We start from the raw sequence: 16,105 nt of genomic DNA, 5'->3' as shown, positions 1-16,105 counted from the left end.
GATTGTTAATTGGATTTTAGCGCCACCTTTAACTCTTAAAAAACAGACAGTTTACCACTCATCCATGTCTGTGTTTGTTTCCTTCCTGTCTCTTTTGCAGCATTCTGACGCAGAGAAGTCTGCCCAACCCTCCGGAGTTGAACAGGTACATGTAGTTGTTTAATAGATTTCAACGCCATCTGGCAGTTAAAAACTGTATGCATATTTCTGCACTTTCAGTGAATTTGTAATCAAACATCATTTCTGTGCGTATTGTCTCTGTATTTTTCTCTTTCAGTCCATGATGGAGACAAGGCACTCCTCAATGAGTTTGAGCCAGAATAGTTCTCAAAAGGTAAATTACTTTATCACTAATGGGTGTCATTTAGCATCCAACTACAATAATTGTTTGCAGTGCTCAATCAAGTCACCAGTAATATTTTAGTGTACAGAAAAACTTATTGAAGGCTTGATAATATTTTGAATAGACTGAGTGTGTGTGTGTGTGTTATCACCTGAATTTATTGTGTATTGGACTGACACATTTCGTGATAGTATGTTCAAGTTTTAAGTCACAACCTCATCCATAGGTTTGAATGTGTGTTTTGTCCAAGTATGGCATAGACTGACACTGGCATACGCTGACTTTTGCCGAGAAAACATTTGCTGTAGAAGTTGAGTCGCACTCACCTACTTGTGTGTGTGTGTTCACATAATCTCATGGTTTAGAGGTACATTTAACTTCATTGTATCTTTAAGTCTCACAGTCAACCAATGTCACCTTTCTGTGGAGTTGAATCACTATACATACAGTATATCAATATACTTGGTAGGCTGTTGTTTTTTAAATGACCTAACATAAACTCTGTGTTTCTTGATCCTGAATCACTCTCAATCAGCAACGTAATGTAAAGCGTTGTCTCAATGAAGGTATGTCTATGTTTAATGTTTCCTTCCTGTCTCTTTTGCAGCATTCTGACGCAGAGAGGTCAGCCCAAACCTCAGATGTTGAAAATGTTGAACAGGTACATGTGGTTGTCAAATGGATATCAATGCCATCTGGCAATTAAAAACTGTCAAAGTTTACCGCTCATGCATATTTCTGCAACTTGAAACAAAACAGTCTGATGGCACCTGTGTGTAATGTCTCTGTATTTTTCTCTTTCAGTGCATGATGGAGACAAGGCACTCCTCAATGAGTTTGAGCCAGGGTGATCTGATTTCAGCATTTGAGCCACAGACCAGTTCTCAAAAGGTAAATTACGTTTTCCTCTAATGATTGTCATTTAGCATCCAACTACAATAATTGTTTGCAGTGCTCTAGGCTTGATCATATTTTGAATAGACCGAGTGTGTGTGTGTGTGTGCGTGTGTTATCACCTGGATTTATTGTGTATTGGACTGACACATTTCGTGATAGTATGTTCAAGTTTTAAGTCACAACCTCATCCATAGGTTTGAATGTGTGTTGTGTCCAAGTATGGCATAGACTGACACTGGCATACGCTGACTTTTGTCGAGAAAGCATTTGCTGTAGAAGTTGAGTCGCACTCACCTACTTGTGTGTGTGTGTTCACATAATCTCATGGTTTAGAGGGACATTTAACCTCATTGTATCTTTAAGTCTCACAGTCACCCAATGTCACCTTTCTGTGGAGTTGAATCACTATACATACAGTATATCAATATACTTGGTAGGCTGTTGTTTAAATGACCTAACATAAACTCAGTGTTTCTTGATCCTGCATCACTCTGAATCAGCAACGTAATGTAAAGCGTTGTCTCAATGAAGGTATGTCTATGTTTAATGTTTACTTCCTGTCTCTTTTGCAGCATTCTGATGCAGAGAGGTCAACCCAACCCTCAGAGGTTGAAAATATTGAACAGGTACATGTGGTTGTTAAATGGATATCAATGCCATCTGGCAATTAAAAGCTGTCAAAGTTTACTGCTCATGCATATTTCTGCAACTTGAAACAAATTTGTAATCAAACAGTTTGATGGGACCTGTGTGTATTGCCTCTGTATTTTTCTCTTTAAGTCCATGATGGAGACAAGGCACTCCTCAATGAGTTTGAGCCAGAATGACCTGAGTCCACCGCACAATAGTTCTCAAAAGGTAAATTACTTTATCACTATTGGGTGTCATTTAGCATCCAACTACAGTAATTGTTTGCAGTGCTCAATCAAGTCACCAGTAATATTTTAGTGTACAGAAAAACTTATTGAAGGCTTGATAATATTTTGAATAGACCGAGTGTGTGTGTGTGTGTTATCACCTAGATTTATTATGTATTGGACTGACACATTTCGTGATAGTATGTTCAAGTTTTAAGTCACAACCTCATCCATAGGTTTGAATGTGTGTTGTGTCCAAGTATGGCATAGACTGACACTGGCATACACTGACTTTTGCCGAGAAAGCATTTGCTATAGAAGTGGAGTCGCACTCACCTACTTGTGTGTGTGTGTGTGTTCACATAATCATATGGTTTAGAGGGACATTTAACCTCATTGTATCTTTAAGTCTCACAGTCACCCACTTTCACCTATCTGTGGATTAGAATCACTATACATACAGTATATCAATATACTTGGTAGGCTGTTGTTTTTGAAATGACCTAACATAAACTCAATGTTTCTTGATCCTGCATCACTCTGAATCAGCAATGTGATGTAAAGCGTTGTCTTTATGAAGGTCTGTCTATGTTTAATGTTTCCTTCCTGTCTCTTTTGCAGCATTCCGACACAAAGAGGTCAGCCCAACCCTTAGAGGTTGAAGATATTGAACAGGTATACGTGGTTGTTAAATGAATTTCAACGCCATCTGGCAATTAAAAACTGTCAAAGTTTGGCGCTCATGCATATTTCTGCAACTTCAGTGAATTTGTAGTAATCAAACTGTCTGATTACACCTGTGTGTATTGTCTCTGTATTTTTTTTCAGTACATGATGGAGACAAGTGACTCCACATTGACCTTGTGCCAGGGTGACCTGAGTCCAGAACTTGAGCCACAGACCAGTTCTCAAAAGGTAAATTACTTCATCTCTAATGAGTGTTATTTAAAGTCCAATTACAGTTAACGTTCAACAATTGTTTCCTGTGCATGTCAAGTCATCAGCAATATTTTTGTGCTCTGAGAAACTTCATTGGATGCTTGATAATTGAAGTCAGTTTGTACATATTTGTTCATCTAAGTTTTTTTTTTGTTGCTAGCAATCCCACATGCTTAATAAATATTTTGCCAACACTTTCTAAATAAATTACCCCCTACCCTCCCCAGGACTGTTGGAAACACCTTCTTGAGGTCTCAACACTGTCAGCCTTTGATAAGTGTGTTCTATGCTTGGGACCTATATCTTCTTTTACATGGACTGGATACAGATGCAAAGGTAAACCATATATTGATAGCATTGCTTTGAGTCCAAATTTAGACGATACAGCCAGAAACCAAACAAATGATGCAAATGGCAACCGAACAGTTGTCTGCATTGTGGACATGATGTAACGATTTAATTACTGGCAACTCTTCTTACACAATATAAAATACAGCACTGATTGGTACAGAGAAGAAAATTGTTTAAAGAAGTTATGTTGTAACTGTAACTGGCACTGTTTGTTTGACCCAACATTTTCTAACTCTGTTCACAGCATGTTCAAGAGTCTGGCATCTGTCCTGCTACAGACGGAAGCAAGGAGACGATGAAATATTAGACTCGGATGAGGAGCAGAACTCTGGAAGTGAATATGTCCCTGATTCAGATGATGATTCAGATTCAAGCATGACTTTGGTGCCTAATCAGTCTAAAGTGCGACAGAGGGAAGGAATACCAGCCTTACCCACTAACAACTCTAACAGTTTGGACACACATTTTCCAAATGAAGCTGGCACATCAAAATGTTTGCCCACAGATGTCATTGCTGGCGAAACGTCAGATTCAGAAATTTCTAGCAAAGACTCATCAAATAAGCATGTGAAGAACAAAGATAAAAAATCTCTAGAACATCTTAATTTGACCAATAGAAATTACTGTTTTGTTTGTGGTAAGCCACAAAGCAGACTGACTCGCCACCTGAAAGTACACATGTCTCACCCAGAAGTTGCATATGCATTTTACCTCCCTGATCACTCTCAGGAGCGCAAGACTTTGTTTGAAAAAATGCGAAACAGAGGAAACTTTCAACATAACACTGCCATACTCCAAGGTGAAAATGGACAATTAAAAGTGAAAAGGAGGCCAAAATCTACTGCAGTGGCTGGAAACTTTGTGCATTGTATGCACTGCCAGGGCTTATACGTACGCAAAGATCTGTGGAGACATGTCCGAAGATGTCCCTTAAGGCCAGAAAATTGCAATCTGGATAAACAAGCTGGAAGAGCCAGAGTTCTGTGTTTAGCTACAGCCCAAGATACCGTATTCAGTCAACACTTCTCGAGTGGAATGTGGAAGGTTCTTAGCACAATGAAGACGGATGAGATTGGCCTTGCTGTACGAAATGACCTATCTATTGTTCATTTGGCCCAGTCCCTGTACAATAAACATGGTCAAGATCCCACAAAGTACGAACATATTCGACAAAAGCTCCGAGAAGTGGGACGACTGCTGGTATGTCTGCGAGCAAACTTCTCTGTACACAGCCTGGAGGAAGCCATAAAGCCCTCAAACTTTCAAACAGTTGTTCAAGCAGTGAAGCAAGTTGCTGGATTTGACGAAGAAAGCCTCTCCTACCATACACCAAGCCTGGCTTTGAAATTGGGGCACACACTAAACAAAATCTGCGACATCATTCATTGTCGTGCACTAATGGCAGAAGATGCAACACTGGTGAAGGAAACTGAAACATTTAGGAAACTATATACCTCCAAGTGGTGTGAGTTGATTTCCCACAAAGCTCTGAGCACACTGAGCAGTGCCAAGTATAATAAGCCACCAACACTGCCCTTTACGGAGGATGTCCAGGTACTTCACCAGTACCTTCAGAAGACTGCTGACAGTGCTGTTAGTAACTTGGTAGAGGAAGCAACACCGAAAAACTATGCTGAGCTTGCGAAACTTACTTTAGCACAAATAATTGTTTTTAATCGGAGACGCGCTGGAGAAGTTTCAAAAATGCTCAGCAAAGGTTTTAATGAGAGAGACAGCACAAAGCTGCACAAAGATGTTGCCTTGGGTCTTTCTCAGCTCGAGCAAAGGTTGTGCAACTATTTCACCAGAGTAGAACTTGTTGGGAAAAGAGAGCGAAAGGTGGTGGTTCTTCTTGCACCATCTACGGTAGAAGCGCTGTCACTTCTAACCAATAAAAGGAAGGAGTGTGGTGTCCCAGATGAGAATATTTTTCTATTTGGAAGACCCAAAACTTTAACATACTACAGAGGATGTGATTGCTTGCGTATTTACGCAAGCCTGTGTGGAGCTAAACAGCCAGAGCTCCTCAGATCTACACAACTTAGAAAACATGTCGCCACACTCACACAGATACTGAATTTGAAAAAAAATGAACTTGACCAGGTTGCAGATTTCCTGGGGCATGATATCAGAGTCCATAGGGATTTCTATAGGTTGCCGGTCCCAACCATGCAGTTGGCCAAGATCTCAAAACTGCTCTTATCCATAGAAAAAGGAGAGCTTTCTGGTCTACAGGGTAAATCTCTGGATGAAATTGAAATTGAAGGTGAGTGTTCAGAATGTCAGATGATGTCCTGTTTATCAGGGGTGGGAAAATATGGGTACCTCAAGATTCGATTCGCTTTAGATGCATCATTAGTACATTTGCTTACATTTCATAGCTAATGTAAACCACTGGTACGTTTTTAAAACAATTGCAGAACTCAAGGAAAAGCAAAGATTTATATTTCACACTGACTTTTATTAAAGTGGCAAGGCAACCTGGTTTACAATAGTGTGTCAGCGTTTGCTGTAACAAATGTTTAACTTCTCCCAGTGCAATATGCAGAAGATGACAGTGTTTTTTTTAAAAAATTTATATAAACTTTAAAAATCTATTTTTAATACCGGTAACTCTGAATCGAAGCAGAATTTTTTTTTATACAACGATTGATGCATAAAAAAAAAACAATTATCGCTCTCACCCCTAAGGAGTGGCATCCTTTCCATCTTGCATCTGTTACAGCTTACAGCTAGTTTTTCTATAGCAAATGCAACGTATTTATCTAAATAGCATCACATTATCTGCTTTAAACTTGTACACAGTACAACATAATGTTGGTGTTTAATCAGTCAACAAGGTCACCTATGCTGAAATGTGAGGAAATGTTTGCCATTGAAATTTATGACTAGAAAACTTTTTTTTTAATGTTCTGTATGCCTCCCTAACTCCCTCCAGGATAGTTTGGAGTAATTTTAGATTATCATCAGTGTTGATACAAAATTTAGTATTTGGTGGAGGAATTTAAGAGATTGTGTGTACATTATTAAATTGGCAGAACAATTCTAAAACTTGAGGCCTTGGGGTCTGATGTCTCACTGATCTTTTCTTATGACTATCTTTTTCTAGATAACTTATCATTCAGTGAGAATGAAAATAATGATGGCAGTGACTCAGAGGGCAGCGACACAGAGGTCGGAGGACCACTTTGTGAAGATGGCAAAGACCTGGATCCAGCCTCAGACTCTACGATCCTTGAGCAGGAACAGAACTCTGGTGGCCACGGTAGGTTCTCTGTCTACTTTACAAATTTTCTCTCAGCAGACGGGGCAACAAAGGCCGCCCGGTATCAGTATTTGTTGATGAGACAATTTTCACACGTCGTTTTTGTTTTTACCAGATAAGCTGTCACATGTGACGTCTACAGTAGGAGACACAGTCCCTTCAACTGGCGGTAAGACAAGCTTTAGGGTCTTTGGATTATGTTATGAAAATATGCAATGATGTAAGGCCTCCTGAGCAATGAAATGAGCTAAAAAAAAAAACATAAAATAAAGTCACGTAACTGCTTAAGACTAGATGCAGTCGGTAATGGTCTTTTCTTTTGCCATCCTGCAGCCACACAATAGCCTGCATTAGGCCATAAATAATGGCTGTGGAGAGTACTATCTACTTCCTGTTTTTGTGTTGCAGCCACTGTAATTGACAAATAATCTGTGACATTAGTTAGACTTACCTTCTGATTGTTCAAGTATCTGTAAATATATATATATATATATGTATTTTTTGTTTTGTTTACTTACAGTCCTCTCAGGAAAAGACGATGCTGATCAAGAAAGTGAGGGAAGGAGACAGCCAAAGAAAATGTGGAGCAAAGCCGAGGTCGCTGCAGTGATGCGACATTTTGGAAGCCACATAAAAAAAGGAAAACTTGCCTCCAAAGTTGAATGCAGCCAGTGTAAGCGGGCAGAAGACCCTGTGCTGTCACAACGGACTGTACAGAATATTAGAGACTTTGTGAGAAACCGAATAACCACAGCCAAAAGGCAGGCCCAGAAGAGACGGTAAACCCATTTGCTGGTATCTCACTAAGCAACGAATGCTTGCGAACATAGAGAATTTGGGGTTTTTGTCGTGATTCATAAAAGGTTGCAGAAATGTTCAGTTTTCACTTGTCAGTATTTCCTGTTGCAAAGTTTTTTTTAACATGTTCAGACAGTTTTTCACTTTCTGCAAGCATCTTCTGAAACCTTATATGTACCGTGACAAAAAAAACAACAAATTTGCTATTTACCCAAGCATTCATCACTCAGTGAGATACCAGCATGAGAGTTTCATTTAAAACTAAATTCTGGGAACTTTTTATTTATGTATTTAATTATATTTTCACTTAATGCTTCAGACACTAAGAACTCCCTGCACTTTTTCTCTTAGAAATTAAAACGAAAATCTTAAGGGAGATCTGAAGTATATGCCACAAAGGAGGTGGGACTAGGTCACACACACGCTGTTTCTGGTTACTGTTGCAACATAAGGGTGGAAGTGCGAGTATGGGGCACGGCCTATATGGCGCTACAATAACTGGTATCAGCGTAGGTGTGTGACTTACGGAAGTTGCAAGTCCCGCTTTCCCCGTGGCATATACCCCATTTACTTGCCTAATTTTCAATTGACCTTAACACAAGCCAATGACCCTGGCAGCACCCAGCACTTTTTGTTAGCAAATAGCCCAATTTGTTTTAAAACTTAATGTTTAAAATTAAACTAAAAGCCTTTAACAAATTTGAAAGTTATAAACATGCTTAATAGCATTTCAACATTTAAAAAAATATTAATTTTGACCCCATTTTTTTCTTTTGCTACAAATGAATATCAGCTCCAAATGTGGTTATTGGCCTCTTTGACTACAAATAATCAGTATGGTGTCGGCACTGTCTATCACTACTACTATAAACTCTATATTGGAATATTAAACTACAAGGCTCTGGATTTTCAGTAGGATAAAAATGGAACACCAACACGTAGTGCGTAGTGGCTCGGAACACCTTGATTAGAAAGGACTTTGTAGAAAACAGTGTACAGTGTCTAGACCAGTCATACTTGTTAATAAAACATCTGTGTTTACTTTAATTTAGATTGCGTTTGTATGTTTTTATGTTTGTGATATTACAGCTTGGTTAGTGTGGGGTTGCTAATTTCTGAGGTTTAAAGGAGCCTGTGTCATTAAATAGACACTTTCCTACATTCTTTGTGCAGTTGCGTCTTAATTTGTGTGGCTGCAAATGTGAGGTAATTGCCTTTTTAAAGTCTCAATAATGTTGATGCTCATTACTGTCGTATTTTTTGTATTAGTCATGAAGAAACACTTACAGGGGTGAATTCATCATCCATCTATATCCAATTGCTCTCTTTTGGTTCTGTTCACCTAATGCATAGTGGTGTCAGGTGGTGTATTTATGTTAATTTTGGGTGGTGGGGGGCGTGACTACCTTGTCCCTTTAAAGTCACCTTAATCCTGTTTTGTCCTTGTAAACCACAATTCAAGTGTCGTCCCAAACCACCATTTTGTCAGGTCTGATATCTCAGGTTGTTAACCTCTTTTCTAAGCTCTGAAGGGTGCTAAATTCTTCTCAATTTTTTTGAAGTGATTTAGCCTTACTCCCATCATTCTAAACCCTTTTAAAAGGTGTGTCAACTTAAATCACCACCGGGCCTGTTTCTGAAATTTGTCAGTCTATACCATATAAACAGGTATGCGTGTGTGTGTGTGTGTGTGTGTGTGTGTGTGTGTGTGTGTGCGTGTGAGTGTTTAGATTACTCTTTTGGGGAGGACTGCCGTTGGCGATGTAAAGACTGTAAATCATAGGTGTCAAACTCCAGTCCTGGAGGGCTGCACTCCTGCAGGTTTTGGCTGTTTCCGTTATCCAACACAGCTGATATATGATCAGCTTATCAGCAAGCTCTGCATAAGCCTGATAACGATCCTGAAACCTCCAAAACATGCAAGACTGCGGCCCTCGAGGACCGGAGTTACACCTATGCTGTAAATGGATACTGTGGTGAAAATAAAAACTGCTGTGAATGTTAACGTGAATATATATATATATATATATATATATGCATCTTTTTTTCAAGTAATTAGCGGAATGTGGAGCATCTGGGCCCAGTACGTCAACTCCCGCTTTTTTCTGATTAAAAATGAGAGTCCAATCTTTCATTTGGTAGTATGTGTGTTTCCATAGTCCAAACACAACATTTTCTGTGGACCTTGAAAGATCAGTCAAAATGCTTAAATCGGCTGGCACCCACGTCATCCCTTTTCTGAAAACGTCTGGTAGTCAAAGAGTTAACCAGAAGTGCTTAAAAAATATAGCCCTATAACCATCCGGCCCAGGTGCTCTGCCATTAGGCATACTATCTAGAGCACTGTACAACTCGTTTATAGAAAGTGGCGCATCTAACATATCGTTATATTCACTAGTTAACTGAGGTATATTTAAGGTACTGAGGAATGCCTCAATATGCTCAGGGTTAGGCTTGTTAGTTTCTGAGTATCGGTTGTGATAATAGTTATAAAAAATTTGATTAATTTCTTCTGGTGATTGTGTGCATTTACCAGTTGTCCCTTTAATAGCCGTTATAAGAGATTTTCCCGATTGCGTTGAAGTTGGTTTGCAAGAAATTTATCTGATTTGTTTTTACATTCAAAGTTGTTGTATCTCAATTGTTGTATTATAAACTCTGTCTTTTTTTAGATAGCATATCATCTAACTGTATATTTGTATTTTGTAAGTCAGTCCATATTTGGTTATTTGGGTTTATTGGGTACTCATCCGTCAGTTGTTTAATTTTATCTTCCAAGTCTTTTTCAAATTTTTTATCCTGTTTCTTTTTATAAGATGAATATGATATAATTTTACCTCTAATTACTTCTTTCCCAGCTTCCCAGAGAAGAGATGGAGATAAGTCTGGATAGTCATTCAGTTCCAAAAAGTCTGCCCACTCTCTTCTTAAAATTCTGTCAAACTCTGCGTCGTTTAGCAGTGAGATGTTAAAACGCCATGTCGGTGGTGGTTTAAAGGTATAGTCAACTTGTAGGGTAAGGGAGACTGGTGCATGGTCGCTAATAATAATAGGATGTATTTTTGTAACAGTTTTATCAGCAATAGAGTTATTTGTGAGAAAAAAATCTATTCATGAAAAAGACCGGTGCACAGCGTAAAAGAAGATAAATTCCTTCTTATTTGGGTTTTTAAGTCTCCAGCTGTTACTTTAGTAGATTGTAATCGCCTTATACATGTTCTATTATTAGAACGATCTATTAATGGATTTAAGACTGTGTTAAAGTCTCCTCCAATAATAATAGTAGAGTCCGCTGCTAATTCAAACAGCTGAGAGAAAAATTCATGGAAAAAGGCCGGATCATCCTTATTAGGGGCATATAAATTACCCAATGTATATATTTTTATTAAATATAGTCACCTGAATAATAATGTATCGGCCCTCTGGGTCTGTTAATGTATTATTTAGAGTAGAGACATGGCCACTGGCTACTATCTGCAGAATGGCTTGCTGTTCAGGAAGTGGACACCCCTCGATTTCAATTCTGTGGGAGAGGCTGTATTCCAGTTAGTGGATCCGGCTAAGTACCGTCCCTTGGTGCTGAAGGTGGCCCATGATGATGGTGGACACTTCGGTGTCAGGAAAACATATTTGCATGTGTTGAAACATTTCTTCTGGCCACATATGAAAAGAGATGTTTCTGCTTTCATCAAAACCTGTCATATCTGTCAGTTGACAGGGAAGCTGAACCAAACTGTGAAGCCTGCTCCCCTGCAGTCGATACCAGCCGTGAGTGAACCTTTTAAACACCTTGTGGTCGACTGTGTTGGCCCTTTGCCAAGTTAAAAATTCTGACAGTAAGTATTTACTTACTGTGATGTGCCAGTGCACGTGTTATCCGGCTGTGTATCCGCTGAGGTCCATTACACCTAAATTTGTCGTGAAAGCGCTCACTCAATTCATCTCTGTGTATGGTATTCCCAAAATTGTCCAAAGTGATCGGGGCTTTAATTTTACATCCCATATGTTTGGGCAGGTCCTGAAAATGTTGGTAATGAAGCATAACAAGTCCTCCGCTTATCATGCGCAAAGCCAAGGTGTGCTGGAGAGATTTCATCAAACCTTGAAATCTTTGCTTCATGCAAACTGCAGAGTTGGACAGGGACTGGGAAGAGGGTCTTCGCTGGTTGATGTTGGCTGTGAGAGAAGCAGTCCAGGAGAGCACAGTATTTAGTCCCAACGTGTTGGTTTTTGGGCACACTGTATGTGGTCCACTGTCTGTTCTCAAGGAGGATTGGGTGGAGACGGGACCTCCCAAAAATATATTGATTTTGTTAATGGGTTCCGCCATCGCTTGTTTGTTGCTGGTGCCATGGCAAAGAAAAAAATACATGTGGCCCAGCACAAAATGAAAAAACTGTTTGACCGGCGCTCGGCACGTCATGAGTTCAGTCCAGGAGATCAAGTTCTGGCTCTTGAACCTGTTGTGGGGTCTTCATTTGAGGCCAAGTTCTCAGGCCCATACAATGTTGCAGAAAAGTTGTCTGATCTTAATTACGTAATTTCCAAACCGGGTCGTAGACAATCCAGAAAGCTATATCACGTTAATTTGCTTAAACCTTACTATAAGCGTGATTCCTGCATAGTGTCAGGTGGTAGCTCTGGGTCTGTGCGGCCAGCGTTGGCCGTGAGTTGGAGGGTTCAGAGCAAGATGGGGTTCATGAGCCTGATGACAGTTTACTCTATGGTCATCTGAAGAACTCAGAATCACTTTGTAATTTAGATGTTACATCTACCCCTGTCTCAGCGTCGCGAATTATCAGAACTAATTAGTGAATACCCATGTTTATTGGTTTATTGATTCTGAAATCAATTACATGATTGAAAACAGAATTGCTGAGCCATCCTTTTCAAGTTGGGCATCTCCATACATTTTGGTACCAAAAGTTGACCAGCCACCTAGGTTTTGTACAGACTTTAGAAAGGTTAATTACAAATCCGACTGTTTTCCGTTGCCTCAAATGGACGACTGTATTGCCCGAGTTGGTTCAGCCAAATTTGTTAGTAAGTTTGATTTGCTTAAAGGTTACGTAATGCTGTTTGGACTGAAAAATGCTCCGGCAACTTTCCAACGATTAATGAACCATGATGTAGCTGGTTTGGAGGGTTGTGCAGTCTATTTCGATGACTTGGTGGTTTATAGTTACACATGGGAACCACATCTGCAGCGGGTCCAAGCACTTTTTTAACTTGCAATTGAATTTGCGATGGCGAAGGTGACATATCTTGGCCGTGTTGACTATATATGACTATATATGTGTGTATATATATATATATATATATATATATATATATATATATATATATATATATATATATATATATATATATATATATATATATATATATATATATATTAGGGCTGCAAATCTCACCAGATAGATTGAATATTTGTTGAGGTGTCGAGGTGATATGCAAATGTCAATAGGTCATTTTCAGGGTTTTTGTGTGACTATTGAGATTTCATTATACCTAAATGTATGATCAAACTCAGAACTTTAAATCTTTCAGGGCTAGTGGCAGCTAAAACAAACACGGGGGAAGCTGAGCATTTGTTTGATGAGTGAATGCAGGAAGCAGGAGTTAAAAGTGTTTTCATCAGCACATGTTTACAAACAAGATGATGAACTAACATCTGTGAAAGCTGTCTGCTGGTCAAAATAGTTGTTCATGAGCTTTTGCATCATTGGTTCATTTTTGCGGGTTACACACACACACACACACACACACGCACACACACGCACACACACACACACACACACACACACACGATGGCTTTACATTTCTAGTAGGTACATCTAACCCTAACCCTTGGCACAAGCGTTTCCTAGACCCTTACCCTAACCTTAACTATCACAACTGACTGTATTACCCTGACCCTTACTATAACCCCAATCAAAACCCAATTCAAACCTTAACTCTAAAACCAAGTTTTGACCCTCAAAAAGAGGTTTGGACTGATGGGGACCACCAAAATGTTCCAACAAGGACACGTGGTCCCCACAATGATAATAAAAACCCAGAAAATGGTCCCCATGATATGATCTAAACGCGTGCACACACACACACACACACGCACACACACACACGCACACACACACACACACACACACACACACACACACACACACACATCTGAGCCATAACATCTGTAAAGTTGCCTCCCCCTGCTTTCCCATCCCTGTGTGGACCACAGATGAGAATATAAGTGTTTTTTCCTTTATATTAAACCAGAGACATCACCATTTGAATATACAAACATGCATGCAAAAACCATGCAGGGTAGACGGGAGCTGAAAAATTAGCTTTTACCTAAATTGGTGGCATTACTGCTTGTACGGAGGCTGGAAGTGCCTTTGTAGAATGCCTGTGCTTATCTATTGGCACAATAAGTCTCAGTCCATCTGGCCAGTGAAGCTGAACTGACATCTTCCACTGAAAATTATTCAGATCATCTGTTTCCTACCAGCCACCCACTTTTTTTTCCTTCAGTGTCACATTTCACATAGCCAATTCAGTTAACAGCATTGAGTTTCACACTTTCTCTCATTTGCCGCTATAAATACTCCAGCAGGAAATGGCATACTGTGTCAGCTCCACCTGCAAAGCCAACCTGCTCAAGTGTGAGCATAATACATGGTATGGAATGTGTTTCTGAGTGGTAGTAAGTAGTATTAGAAGATTTCAATTGAGATATTATCAATGTGCAAAAGATGAGAAGAAGAAACAAGGACGGGAAGCAAGGCTGAAAACATACATTACATGCCCATGAACTTCCTGCGGCACTGCATTAAAAACCGGCATCATTGTGTAAAGCAGTGTTTCTAAGCCCTGGTCCTCAAGGCACACTATCCAGCCTGTTTCCCATGTCTCCCTATTCTCAACACAGGTGATTATAATGACAGCTCAACAGCAAGCTCTGGAGAAGCCTGATAACGATCCTCACCTGCGTTGGGAATAGGGAGACATGGAAAACAGGGTGGATAGTGTGCCCCGAGTACCAGGGTTGAGAAACACTGGTATAAAGGATATTGCCACGTGGGCTGAGGAACACTTCAGAAATCATTGTCAGTTAATAAAGTTTGTCGACACAGGGGGAGCAAACCCTGAAATGGGGTGGAACAATTGTGCCACTGTGATGCCATGAAGACTAATATGGGAATGAATTGGATGTCACCAGTCGCCGATGATTCAAATTTGGTAGCTGGAAATAGAATACAATGGAGCCTAGACCATCTGGCAGACTGGCACAGTGTTACCTGGTCAAGGTTAGCATGTGCTGAGGATTCCTTTCATCATCCTTTTGTTGTGGTTGTGTGGAGCTAAACAAAGGAACTATTGTCTTTCAAACACTAGTTATGATAAATAAAGCAGCTGACTGTTCAAGTCCTATTTGTCCTATTCATTATGACTTGAGAGTATTCATTCATTCATGCCTGCTTATCTGAGGTTGGGTCGTGGGGGCAGCAAGGATGCCCAAACTACCTTCTCCCCCTTCTCTAGCTGCTGCAGGATCCCAAGGCTTTCCCAAGCTAGTTGGGAGCCATAGTTTTTCCAGCGTGTCCTGGATCGTCTCTGTGGCCTCCTTCCAGTGGGACATGCCCGTAACACCTCACCAGGGAGGCATCTAGGTGGCATCCTAAGCAAGATGCCCGAGCCATCTCCTCTGCGGAAGAGCAGTGGCTCGACTGTGAGTCCTTCCTGCATAACCGAGCTTCTCTCCGTATCTCTATGGGAGAGCCTAGACACAATGCAAAGCAAGCTCATTTCGGCCACTTGTATCCAGGACCTTGGTCTTTTAATCAAAAGACCTACAGCTTGTGACCATAAGTGAGGGTAGAAACATGGATCGACCAGTAAATCGAGAGTTTCGCCTTGTGTCACAGACTTCACCACAACAAACCGATACAGAGTCTGCATTACTGCAGAGGTTGCACTCATCAACCTGTCAATTTCCTGTCCCATCCTCCCCTCACCCATGAACAGGACCCTAAAATACCCTAGGAAATGCCTCCATTTGGTGCAGGATCTCATTCCTGACCTGGAGAGTCACAGCACCCTTTTCCTACAGAGGACCATGTTCTCCGATTTAGAGATGCTGATTTTTTCCCACCCAGTCCAAGCTGCTTCACACTCAGCTGTGAACTGTTTCAGTGAGAGCTGATGATCGCGCACAACACCTGACCCCGCTCAGCACCTTGACTGTGCCTAGAAATTCTGTCCATGAAGGTTCTAAACAGAATCAGTGATAAAGGTCAGCCATGGTGGAGTCCGACTCCAACCCTCACTGGAAATGAATACGACTTACAGGCATCAACCAACTCTGACACCAGTCGAACAGGAATATAACAGTATAGATAATATTCACATGTCATTTGCCCCACGTTGTGTGCCATTCACGGGTCCATGAAATGTCGAATGGGAATGGACAGGGAAATGTCCAGAATTGCAAAGATAAATCGAAAGGATTTTTAAATGACGTTTACCAAAGTGTGTTCTGACCATTTTATTTAATTTTTTTCTGGAGAGCTCAGTATTGTTTATTCAGTAATTTTACAGATTTGACATGTCATCATCATTGCTCTCTTTTTTTAATTTTTTAATTTTATTTTTTAT

At 40.2% G+C, this 16,105-nt stretch overlaps 1 protein-coding gene across 1 annotated transcript in view; it reads left to right on the top strand.

The window, feature by feature from the left end:
- thsd7aa (thrombospondin, type I, domain containing 7Aa) overlaps nt 1-16,105 on the top strand; it is a 148,578-nt gene that overhangs the window by 64,001 nt on the left and 68,472 nt on the right. The window lies entirely within an intron of this gene.

Source organism: Vanacampus margaritifer, chromosome 17, assembly GCF_051991255.1.
Source record: "Vanacampus margaritifer isolate UIUO_Vmar chromosome 17, RoL_Vmar_1.0, whole genome shotgun sequence".
Classification (NCBI taxonomy): domain Eukaryota; kingdom Metazoa; phylum Chordata; class Actinopteri; order Syngnathiformes; family Syngnathidae; genus Vanacampus; species Vanacampus margaritifer.
The sequence above is the reverse complement of the archived record's forward strand: the minus strand, read 5'-3'. Positions and strand labels throughout refer to the sequence as shown.